This window comes from Helianthus annuus, chromosome 7 (genome assembly GCF_002127325.2).
Source record: "Helianthus annuus cultivar XRQ/B chromosome 7, HanXRQr2.0-SUNRISE, whole genome shotgun sequence".
NCBI lineage: Eukaryota > Viridiplantae > Streptophyta > Magnoliopsida > Asterales > Asteraceae > Helianthus > Helianthus annuus.
Window position 1 is genome coordinate 130,599,175 of NC_035439.2, and position 13,397 is coordinate 130,612,571.

The window sequence follows — 13,397 nt, forward strand, 5'->3', positions numbered from 1 at the left end:
TATTTTAGCTTTACAAAGCTTCGAGTCTGCCAAAAGATCACTCAGAGGTATAAATTCAACATGTTGACACTTTTAGCCCCTATAGTTACGGTTTTGGCCATAACTTTCTCATACGTTGACGAAACTTCATGAAATTTTAACCACACATTCTAGTGAGTATATTTTAGCTTTAAGAAGCTTCGGGTCTGCCAAAAGATCACTCAGAGCTATAAATTCAACATGTTGACACTTTTAGCCCCTATAGTTACGGTTTTGGCCATAACTTTCTCATACGTTGACGAAACTTCATGAAATTTTTACCACATATTCTAGTGAGTATATTTTAGCTTTACAAAGCTTCGGGTCTGCCAAAAGTTCACTCAGAGGTATAAATTAAACATGTTGACACTTTTGGCCCCTATAGTTTGCAATACTTCACTTTTGTGCAATTTCCGCGTCGTATGATCCATGAACCATCCGTTTAAGGTTATAAACATTATGTAGGGTTATCATAGAGCCTATTTATCCATTGTTGACACTTTGGACCCTTACGTTCCATAGTTTTCACTGTTTGTCACTTTTAGTCCTCTTAAAGTATGTTTTCACATACCGGAACCTTATGACACGTGTCAAGACGTTATTGGACGAAATTTTTCGAGGTGTTACAGTACAATTTCTCATTCAGATTGGTACCATGACAGATAAGATGAGGTAACGATTATACAAAGTAATACTATCATTATCATAAGCATTTACGGAATGAAGTTTAAGGTAAATGCTTGGGCTTTCTATATTTACCAAAGAAGTCCTTTTTTGCATGATTAAATCCTAGCTTTTTAGAAAATAATGAATAGGACATTTTTATATGATTAAGTTCCTAAACCTTATAAAAAGAACAATTTCATTAACTTTGGATCTAACCATTAAAAAATAGTTTAAAAGGACTTGTGTACCATTTTCGTGATATTATGTAGGCCTTTTTTTTTGTACCAATTGCCGTTTTTTAGTGAAATGTTAGTTTTTTTATTGAAGTTAATCATTTTGTTGTGTAGGTAGGTAATCCACTTTTGGACTTCAATACAAATTTTATTACGATACCAATAGTAGGTATTCAGTTTTGGGAACTTTTACATATTCTTTTGGTGTTTGCGTAAAATTGTTGTGGTGTTTACGTAACAAGTTAAGCAAACTAAGCAAGCCCAAAGTTCACCATGGCCTCCATCTCCATCTGAGGCATCAATGATGTCTGGTAGTTGTAGTGCCTGCGGAGAACCTCAATCCAATATGCACATGTGTTATCCTGTAGGTTGACTTTTGTGGTCAAAATATGCATGAATGTAACTTCATATTCATTGTGGTGAATTAATATTTGGAGAAAACTTGATTTGGCATCATACACTATAATATATTCTTCAAAGCTAGCAATATGAATCCAAAATTTTAACACTCAAAGAACCAAAACATTAACATGTTTGACTTTAATATTTGACATGTGAAAATATTACGTTAGTGGGTGCTTACTTAAGGTTCACAGTTAATTCAAGGGTTTTTTTTTTTTTTTGTCAAGCTTCATAACCATAACCATGTATTTTAATAAAATTACACATTTACCTCTATGTTCCATCTATTCCATATGTTTATAAATAAGTATTACAGGTATAGTAATCCTTCTTATTTATTAATTGTATCAATTCTAATACATATAGTCGGTGTCCCTATAATGTTGCTTCGTAACATCAACATCGATCAACATAATGGTTTATGCAATGGTACGAGATAACGTATTACTAAACTTTACAGGCATGTTATAGAAGTTGAGATTATATCGGGAGGAAACATAGGGATAAAAACATATATTACACGAATCTTTCGCAATGACGATAAACAAAAGTCAAGGACAATCTCTATCAAGGGTTGGATTGTATCTCAAATATCCAGTTTTCTCACATGGTCAACTATATGTCGCATTATCAAGAGTAAAAAGCAGAGCCGGTGTCAAGTTACCTATACTAGATAAAGATGGAAATATTACAAATAAAACAACCAATGTGGTCTACAAGGAAGTTTTTACTGAAATTTAATGATTTGTTATTTCTTTCTTCCATGTATTTGTTTTTTTACACGATCTTAAATTTCAAATAAATTTATTTTCATTTTTCAAACCGCGTTGAACGCAGGCAATAGCCTAGTATATTTTAAAGAAAACAAACGTACATACATATTCCGGTATAAGGAATGGTAGAACTCATTTGATTTTATAATAAAATCTTTATTCAAAATTTGAAAAACTAGACACAATACCTTATTATTTAGTATATTAGTAAAAACACAAAATACATTACCACTCGTGTAATTTGGTATATGGACGAAGATTATCCCCCACATAAAACCCATCTTCTTTAACTAACCAAAAACATCTTCCTGGTTTGCGAAATTCCCTTTTTGTGCAATATGTATCACTTATATGATCAGTATAAACATCAAAAAAAGCAATCTTTGAATTCCAATAAAAATGGGCATAAAATAGGGTCTTGAACGTGACACCCTCGCAAAAGCTCCAATTTTGGTTATCGTTTGATGCAAGCGTGTGATTTCCGAGATCATCGTCGCCTGATTGTACATGGACTGTGATAGGATCCTTAATCTCATTATAAATATAAACAGTCCAATAGTGAAACAAGCAAGTCTTTTTTGTTGTGTTAGATATCAGAGGTGTGATTTGAGTGCTTCCAATTAGAGAGACATTGGTTGTGATAACAAGGTAGAAGAACAAGAAAAATAAACTCTTCATTGTTATTGATGTGGGTGTATTAGTACATGAGCATATAAGAAAACAACATTGTTGTATATATATATAGAGAACAAACAAGAAACGGTAAATTAATTGTAAATGGTAAATTCATTGTAAATTAAAAACATTCCAAGAATGACAGGGATACACACAAATACTACATCCGAAAAGTATAATATTTCTTTTGACATTTTTAGGAAACTGAATAATTAATAATTATTAAGATTTAATGTTAAATAACTTAAATGATATGTCATTCTTAATTTGTGGATGCGAATTCTTTGTACGATAATGAACCTATGTCTTAACGTATGTGTTATTTATGATTAATTAATTGCCTAAATTTATGAAAGTTTACCTTCTTAATGTTGGTGCGGAATATTTTTCTAGAACCCTTTTGTTGTTTGGAATTCTAGTGATACACTATTTTTTCTTTTGTTGTGAAACCATATATTTTTATTTATTTTTTTGATAAAGGGCATCGCCCAACAAATTTATAAACCAAAAAGAAAAAAATTACACCATTAAGGGGCATCCCCGGCCGTTGATGAATAAAGTCGCCCAAAGGTCAAAATCCGTGTCACATCTTTATAATCGATCCCTGGTCGTTGATGAATAAAGGATCCGACGGTCCATGTTATATTAACAGTAAAGGGGTATAATACCCTTGGCGGGCTACTGCCCATCCTCATTCCCTCCCAATTACACAACTAGCCTCCCCCAAACCCTAGCATGACGCCGTTGCTCTGCCCCGCGCCCCACGTCCTTTGCCCGGCGTCCTCAGCCCCACGCACAAGGTAATCTTGACAAATTTGTCTCTAATTAGGTTTATCTTTACAAAATTCTTGAGTTAGAATGTCTATTAAGAAAGGGCAGGTTATTGTGATGTTGTTTTCAAGTTTCTTGTGTTAGAAAATGTCAAATTTCTTGTGTTGTTGTCAAGTTACATCTCACAAAAAAAAAAGCAAACAAACAAACTTTTACGGCAGTGAATGAAGATTTAGAATGGTTAAAAAAGCGTAAAAGAAAGGTGTTTCTCTTAAAAATAGATTTCGAGAAGGCATACGACAACGTTAACCGGAACTTCTTGATTTCTGTGTTAGAACAAATGGGTTTTCCGCCTAAATGGTGTTTGTGGATTAGAGGTATTCTCACTTCCGCTCGGGCTTCAGTTCTGGTCAATGGTTCGCCTACCTTTGTCTTTAAATGTGAAAAAGGTCTTCGCCAAGGTGATCCTCTGTCCCCGTTTCTCTTTGTTATTGTTATGGAGACGCTTTCCTGGATGTTGAAAAGCGAAGGAGGCGGGTGAATTTAGTGGTGTGACTTTCTCGGGTAATGAGGTTAGTTTTTCTCACTTTTTTACGCCGATGATGCTTTGATTATTGGAGAGTGGTCCCATGAGAACTTAAAGAAAACGGCTCGAATACTTCATGTCGTTTACTTGTGTTCGGGTCTTCGTATTAATCTTAACAAGTCTAACTTGTTTGGGGTTGGTACGGAAGATTGGGAAGTTGACAATATGATGGAGGTCTTGGGGTGTAAAATGTGACATCTGTGCTTGTAATAATTGTAAACAATTCAGTTATCAATGGAATAAAGTTATTTGATCCCTATGTTTGTTTGTTTGTGTTTGATGTTTTTCATGTTTTGACTTTTATTCGATTTTCAACTCTATATCGCTTTCTGGAGAATTATACGCAAACTGGTGCGAAAAAGTAATCAGTTATATGCAACAAATACTCCGGAACATCAATTTCTGCTTAACATACCTTAAATAACCTTTACATAACTTAGAAATAAGTTTTGAAGGCTTTGGTATGGCAAAAATCTAGTTAATTCGCTTACAGGGACTAAAATTGACAAACTGCGAAAGTATGCCAATCTGAACTGTAACGAACGTTCCGGAACATGATCATAAGTTAAACACACCTTAAATATCCTTTACATAGCTTAGAAATAGGCTTTGAGGGGTTCAGTGTGCTAAAATAAACTTTTGGGTCATTCAGGGACTAAAAGCGTCAAAAAGTGCATAAGTTTGCATTTTCGCGCATAACTCACGTTCTGAATACATCCGGAAATCCAAATATTTATGTAAGCACTAAAATATTATGTTTTAATGTTTGGCATGAGAAAAATCCATTCGTCGCGTAATTTGGATCGTCTTTCGCGCTTATGCGCATCCGTCGTAATTAAGCGAACATCGCGATCGTACGACCAAACAAACCGACATCCGGAATATTTTTGAGCATGTTTCAGGTCCCCTACACTTTAACTTCATCTTAGAGCCTTGAAATGAGGTTAACGGGGCTTAAACGTGCCAAAAATGGGCCAAATTGCATGTTTCCGAAGTGCAGGGACTAAAACTGCAAATTCTGATCTGTGACCCTCAGGCGGGGCGCGTAAGGATCCATGTATTCCTTACGCGGGCCGCGTGGCCTCCCCAAATATGCAATTTTGTTGCAAACAGCTGTTTATGGCTGTTATGCACTTCCAAACCACTTGCAAATGGTTTTTATCAATCCTAGGGGCTCCCATGGGTTTGTAAATCAGTGGGTAAGTGTTGTACGGTCAAGATTAAATGCTTGGGGAACAAGAAACGATCCTAATGGTTCCATGTTTCCTATAAATACCCAACCCCAACTTCATTCAAACCCACTTGATTCTGAGATTTTCTCTAAGTTGGAGTTATAAACACTTCATACCTGAGAAATACTCGGAAATCAATCTTGCGGGGACCTTCTGTAAGTATTCTTTCGCGTTTTTCGTTCGTTTTAGCGTTAAAGTCAAACTGTGTTTGACTGTCTGCATTGACCAGTTTATGGTCAACGCGAAGTTCGTTTGAACTTCATAACGTGAGCGTAATCACGATGGTTATAGTCCCTAGTGACTATACCTACTGATTACCACGTTATCTAGGCTTAGTGACGAGTCGTAGTTTCGGCCAAAATGCGTTTTCTCGCGTATTTTGTAACCAAACTACTCTAGGGTATTAAAACCGTTTGTTTTAATGCCAAACCTGTTTTCTAACATTACTAAACATGTTCTAGCATGTTTAGCTCGTCGCTTTTAGATTTGTGCTTGTTTAGGGTCGTAAAGGTAAGCGATCTAATCAATCGCTTATGCTTACGAACCCAACCCATTTGGTCGATCATTAGGATCCGACCAAACACTTTAGGTGACCATAGTTGTATAGGGAATAATCTTCCGAGGTTATACCTTATGGTCACATCGTTTATCTAGTTGTATGATAGGTAATGTATGTGCCTTAGGTAAATTACCAAAATACCCTTTTTACGCCAAAATTCATTTTAAGCCTATGTAACATAATTTTTGGTATCTAAACTGATTTAACAACAATATTGAACATGTTAAGGCATATCTTGTTTATCATAGGGCTAGTTAGGCATTCCGAACGCGTTTTACACGAACGACGCGTTAAAGTAGCATAAGCTACCTAAGCGGGTCGTAACGGGTCAAGAGCACTTAGGATAGGTTTCGTTTTAGTACGTAGGCTTTGTTAGACCATATTACATAAGTTCCCACACTTATTTGGTTTACGAAACCTCGTACTACCCGATCCTCCGATGGGTCCGTTTATTAATATAGATACCTATATAGGTGCCGTTTGATTCCGTGATCTTCTAGCATTGCTTGGTGGTTATCTTACGACTTCTAAGCAATCTCAAGTGAGTACATAGACCCCTCTTTTACTGTTTTCCAAACGTTTTGGGGTGAAACACATGTGCCTACTTGTTACTTTCATGCTTTTCATGTTTTCGCATTATGTACTTGCTATGTTCATTAGTACATTATTAGTACATGATTTCATTATGTTTTTGCTATGTATGTCCATTGTGTGCATACTTAGTACATCGTTTTACATGACATTTTCATGCTATGTATGTTCATCATACTTAGTACATCGTTTTACATGACATTTTCATGCTATGTATGTTCATCATACTTAGTACACTTGTTTTACATGACATTTTCATGCTATGTATGTTCATCATACTTAGTACATTTATTTTACATGACATTTCACGCTATGTGTGTACATTTGATTACATACTTAGTGCATTGTTTTCACATGTTTATATTTTGGGTATGACATTTGGTTTGTTTAAGTGGGACAATATACATTCATTAACTTTGATCACGCCGCTCGTTAGTAGGTAGTGGTACCATAGAAATTGACAACTCCCGTTCCTGACATCCTGGGTATGTTTGGATGAAAGGAATGACCGAATTCGATTTAAACATAAAAACCGATAGACCTTTAATTTGTTTAAAGGTTTATCACCACAGTCACAAGGCTTGAATGTATGCATTTTCACAATACCGCATAAATGTTTGTATTCAGTATAGCATGCATCTCCACAAAACATAACGTTGATTTAAACTGAGTTTTACTTCAATACTTTGTTTTGTGCATTTTCACCTATGGTTTAGTTGATACATATTTCACTTACCATACATGACATTTTGTTTACACATGACATGATTGACATTGACATAGACATTTTGACATTGTTACACACATTTCATGATTTACACTTGACGTTAGACATGGTTTTTCGCATAAACATTTTGACATTTGGTTAAACAAAAACATGTTTACATTGGTGGTTTGTTTGGGTAAGTGATTTAAGTAACGAGGCGTGTGTAATATGATACAAACATGGTGGATACGCCGCTGGTACTTCCTATATATAAGTGTTTGTATGATATTACGCATCGCAGCGTTGTTTAAATCATTTCAGTTTAGCTATATAACATATTTTTCACAATACATTGTTTTACAAACAACTTGTTTTATACAACTTATTTTACTGGGTTATTCATTTAACCCTACATTATTCTTTAAAAAAAATACATATCTACCATCGTTTTTCAAATGATTTACAAACAATACAATCAACAAGGTTCATGACTACATTTCATTAAACATTTTTCTAAAACCTAAGTCATGGATCCTATTTTCACAAAACCTATGTATCTCACAGGCATTTTTATGCTGACGTACCTATTTTTCACATGTGTTTCAGGAGCAAATGCATAGGATGATCGTGATACACTAGGGTGGACTTAGGCCTTAGTGACGATAAAATGGATCTAGACTAGTTAATACTTGTTATGTACTTTGTTTCTTTTTATTTTAAGACAATGTAACTTGTGGGTTCTCGTTTGAAACAATGTATTCCACCCTTGGGTGATGAATAAAATATTATTTAAATTACCTTGGTTGTGGAACAATAATTCTGTTACAACACTCCCCGATGTTTCCGCCACGATTTGATGTTTTACGTGGTCGGGGTGTGACAGAAGAGTTGGTATCAGAGCCAATGGTTATAGGGAATTAGGTTAGTAGTAATGATTTGACCTAGACTATAACCTTTCTAGGACCCCAACACAAGTGGTCTTGTGTTTAGATTTTAAAACATGCACTTCACCTATCCTTAGGTGATCACCAAAACAAGAACCCAGTTTTCTAAAACGATTTTTGAAAAACAATCTTCTGTTTTCAAATGCTTTCTTATACGGTTTTGAACCCTTTTTGGTTTTTCAATTTGATTTTGAAACTTTATCATTTGTTTTTAAATGATTTTTTTGGCGTTGTGCCTTCCAAGTTTTCAAAATCTCGTCAAAGTTTTGGGTTCTAAATAGTGTGAACACGTGCAAACTAGAAGGGTGAATGCCTGTACCCTGGGTTTTCTGTCTAAGGCTAGAGTGTTCGTACAAATCCACATAATCGGACCAGTCACTCTTACCTGGGAACTCCTGGGGTGAGTGTTCACTTATAGGCGAGCATGTCTTCGCTAAGCATTATTTATGAGCCCATTTACTTTGATTAGTCACTGTGTGTCGTTTGTTTGCTTTGTGATACGGACAAATGACCACCATCCTTGCTTTGTTGATTTTGTTTCGTCTCGTTCTTTTCATCTAATCATCTCACTCGTTTCCTCTCATGTTTTCCTCTTTTTAGCATGCCTCCTCGACGCGAAAATCAGCTACCCAATGCCGAACTGGCAGAAATCATCGCACAGCATATGGCTGCTGCGTTTAGGGGTGTAAACGAGCCGGGCCGAGCCCGAGCTCGACCAGGCTCGAGCTCGGCTCGTTAGGTTTTTATGAAGCTCGAGCTCGAGCTCGGCTCGGTTCGAGCCTACTTCATTGAGCTCGAGCTCGGCTCGCGAGTAAAACCCAGAGCTCGAGCTCGGCTCGACTCAGCTCGAACTATTTTGAGAACAACCTTAAACGAGCTAAAAGCTCGGCTCGAGCTCACTTCAACATCGCTTAAACAAGCCAAAGCTCGGCTCGAGCTCGGCTCATCAATGTTATCATCATTATTAATATATTACGTGTAAAAAACTAAAATTTTGTTTGGGCTCGTTTAGGCTCGCGAGCCTAAACAAGCTTTGTATTTCAGGCTCGAGCTCGGGCTCGATAACAAAATGAGCTCTATTTTAGGCTCGAGCTCGGGCTCGGGCTCGTTAAGGCTCGGCTCGTTCGAGCTTTTAACCGAGCCGATCACGAGTAGCTCTCGAGCCTCTAGGCTTGTTTACACCCCTAGCTGCGTTCCCGAATCTTATTGCTCAGTTTAACCAAGCCAACATCAATCAGAACGCTCCTTGTAACTTCAAGAGCTTCAATTCGGCTAAACCACTCAAGTTCAGTGGTACTGAGGGGGCAACTGGGCTCCTTCAATGGTTTGAGAGCATTGAGAATACTTTCCGTCATGTTCAGTGTCCTGATAATCGCAAAGTTGAGTTTGCTTCAAGTGTTTTTCAGAAGAGGGCGTTAACATGGTGGAACGGGGTTATGAGAGATCTAGGTGCTGAAGTCGCTTTAGCGCAAACATGGGCTGAATTGAGGACTCTCATGATGAGTGAGTTTTGTCCTCGTCATGAGCTACGAAAGTTGGAAAGGGAGTTTGACGATCTGAAACAGGTTAGTGGTGAGCACCGGGCGTATACTGATAGATATGAAGAGTTGAGTTTGTTATGCCCAACAATGGTCACCCCATTTGACCAGGCTATCGAAAGATACATCGATGGTCTACCTGACTACGTGCAAGACATCATTACTGGTAGTAAACCTACCACTGTTCGTCAGGCAATCGAACTATCTGCAACATTGACAGAATCACAGTTCAGAAAGGGTAAATTGCATAGGAAGGGTGACAAGAGCAAGAATCAGGCATCTGACAAAGGGGATAGCCAGAAAGGTAAGAAGGGGAAGGATTCTGGCTCATCAAAGGGCTCCAGGAAGCGAAAGGCTTCCCAAAATTTTGCCATCACTGCCCAACAGAACCAAGCGGCTCCCAATCAGCCAGCGCAGCCTCCCGCAAAGAAGCGGTATGAAGGGAATGCACCTTTGTGCAATAGGTTCAATAGTCACTATCAACAGCAACTCCCGTGTCGTTTCTGTACAAACTGTGGAAAATCGGGTCATCTTGCAGAGGTTTGTCGTTCTGCTAGAAATCCAGCCCAACAGGGAGCTCAACTACCTGTTCAACAGCAAGCACAAGCTGCACGACCTCACTATCCTCCTGGCTCGTGCTTTAATTGCGGAGACCTGGCCCATTATCGAAACCAGTGTCCAAGGCTGGTTAATGCAAATCCAGTTCAGGCTCAGGCTCGTGGACGAGCTTTTAATATGAATGCTGTTGAGGCGCAAGCAGACAACAAGGTGGTGAACGGTACGTTCTTAGTTAATAATCAACCTACATCTGTTCTTTTTGATTCTGGGGCCGATAAGAGTTTTGTGTCGTTATCTTTTGAGCCTTTGCTTCGCGTGTCTAGAACGAAACTAGGAAAGCCTTTGACAGTAGAAGTTGCGAATGGTGAACCCATTGTTCTTGATTCTGTTCTTAGCAACTGCCAGTTGAACCTCAACGACCATCTTTTTCCTATTAACCTCACGCCTATGCAACTTGGGAGCTTCGACATTATTGTTGGTATGGATTGGTTAGCCAAGCATCACGCAGAGGTAGTTTGTTTTGAGAAGATCGTTCGTGTACCGCTTTCATCAGGTGAGATACTACAGGTTCGTGGTGAAAAACCTGCTAGTAGCCTCAAGCTTATGTCTTGTTTTCAAGCTCGAAAGTATCTGCGAAAGAACTATGTGGCCTTCCTGGCACATGTTACGACAGATAAAGACCAAGGTAAGTCTATTCAAGATATCCCTGTTGTTCGGGATTATCCGGAGTTGTTTCCTGAAGAGTTGCCTGGTCTACCTCCAGCACGCCAAGTCGAGTTCCGTATTGATCTTGTACCTGGTGCAAATCCTATTGCCAGAGCTCCATATCGTCTTGCACCGTCTGAGATGCAAGAGTTGTCTAAGCAGCTTCAGGAGCTTTCTGACAAAGGTTTTATCCGTCCTAGCTTTTCACCTTGGGGTGCTCCCGTTCTTTTTGTCAAAAAGAAGGATGGATCCTTCAGAATGTGTATCGATTATCGTGAGCTGAATAAGCTTACCATCAAAAATCGATATCCCCTACCTCGCATTGATGATCTCTTTGACCAGTTACAGGGTGCTACTTGCTTCTCGAAGATTGACCTTCGTTCTGGGTATCATCAACTTCGTGTGCATGAAGAACATATTCCCAAGACAGCATTCCGCACTCGATATGGGCATTATGAGTTCACAGTCATGCCATTTGGTTTGACCAATGCTCCTGCTGTTTTCATGGACTTGATGAATAGGGTTTGTAAGCCTTATTTGGATAAGTTCATCATCGTTTTTATTGATGACATCTTGATTTATTCTAAGACGCGAGCTGATCACGAGCGCCATCTTTATCTTACTCAGGAACTCCTAAAGAAAGAGCAACTTTTTGCCAAGTTCTCCAAGTGTGAATTTTGGCTTAAGGAAGTTCAATTTTTAGGACATATTGTCAATGAACAAGGTATACATGTAGATCCCTCCAAGATCAGTGCGATTAAGGATTGGGATACGCCTACTACTCCTACTGAGGTTCGTTCTTTTCTTGGTCTTGCGGTTTATTACCGCCGCTTCATCGAGAACTTCTCGAAGATTGCAGTTCCTCTAACTGCCCTAACTCAGAAGAATAAACCCTTTGAATGGGGTTCTAAGCAAGAAGAAGCATTTCAGACCTTGAAGCAGAAGCTTTGTGATGCACCTATTCTAACTTTGCCTGAAGGCAATGATGATTTTGTTGTCTACTGTGATGCATCGAAATTGGGTCTTGGCTGTGTTCTGATGCAAAGGAATAAAGTCATAGCCTACGCATCAAGACAATTGAAGGTACATGAGAGAAACTACACCACTCATGATCTTGAGTTGGGTGCAGTTGTCTTCGCTCTCAAAATCTGGAGACACTATTTATATGGTACAAAGTGCGTGGTTTTCACTGACCACAAAAGTCTTCAGCATATCTTCAATCAGAAAGAACTCAACATGAGGCAAAGACGTTGGGTCGAACTCCTAAACGACTATGATTGCGAAATTCGCTACCATCCTGGTAAAGCGAATGTTGTGGCTGACGCATTAAGTCGTAAGGAACGTGCTATGCTTCATTGTGTTCGTGTTCAATCTGCTGTTCAAGCTCGATCTGATATCCAAGCACGCATTACTCAGGCTCAACAGGCTTGTGTTTCACAAGACTTGATGGGTAAGGAATTACCCTATCACATTAAGCCTGATCTTGAGCTGAAGGAAGATGGATCATATTATTTCATGGACCGTTTGTAGGTCCCAAGCCAAGATGATCTTCGCACTTTGCTTATGGATGAGGCCCATAAGTCTCGTTATTCTGTTCATCCCGGCTCAGACAAAATGTATAAGGATCTTCGTACTCAGTATTGGTGGCCTGGTATGAAGAAAGACATTGCCTTGTACGTTTCAAAATGCCTTACTTGTCTCAAGGTTAAGGCTGAACACCAACATCCTTATGGTCTTTTGGAGCAACCTGAGATCCCAGTTTGGAAATGGGAAAACATTGCTATGGATCTCATTACCAAACTCCCGCGCACTAAGAAAGGTCATGATGCCATCTGGGTAGTTGTTGATCGTCTTACAAAGTCAGCGCATTTCCTGCCGATCCGTGAGAATCTATCTGCTGAAGATCTGGCTAAAATCTATGTGGATGAAATTGTATCTCGACATGGTGTTCCCTTGAACATTATTTCTGATAGAGATGCTCGTTTCTCTTCTCGTTTTTGGAGAACCATGCAATCTGCTATGGGGACCCAACTCAATCTTAGCACAGCATATCATCCACAAACAGATGGCCAAACTGAAAGAACAATCCAGACTCTGGAGGATATGCTTAGAGCTTGTGTGATCGATTTTGGTGGTAGTTGGGATTCACATCTTCCATTGATTGAATTCTCCTACAACAATAGTTATCACTCCAGCATCAACATGGCTCCTTTCGAGGCTCTCTATGGTCGAAAATGTCGTTCACCAGTCTGCTGGAATGAAATAGGTGAGGCTCACCTTACTGGACCTGACCTCATTCTAAAGACAACTGACAAGGTTAAGAAGGTTCGTGATAACTTACAGGCAGCTCGAAGCCGCCAAAAGAGTTACGCGGACCAACGACGCAAGCCCTTATAATTCCAAGTCGGTGATCGTGTATTACTTAAGGTCTCACCTTGGA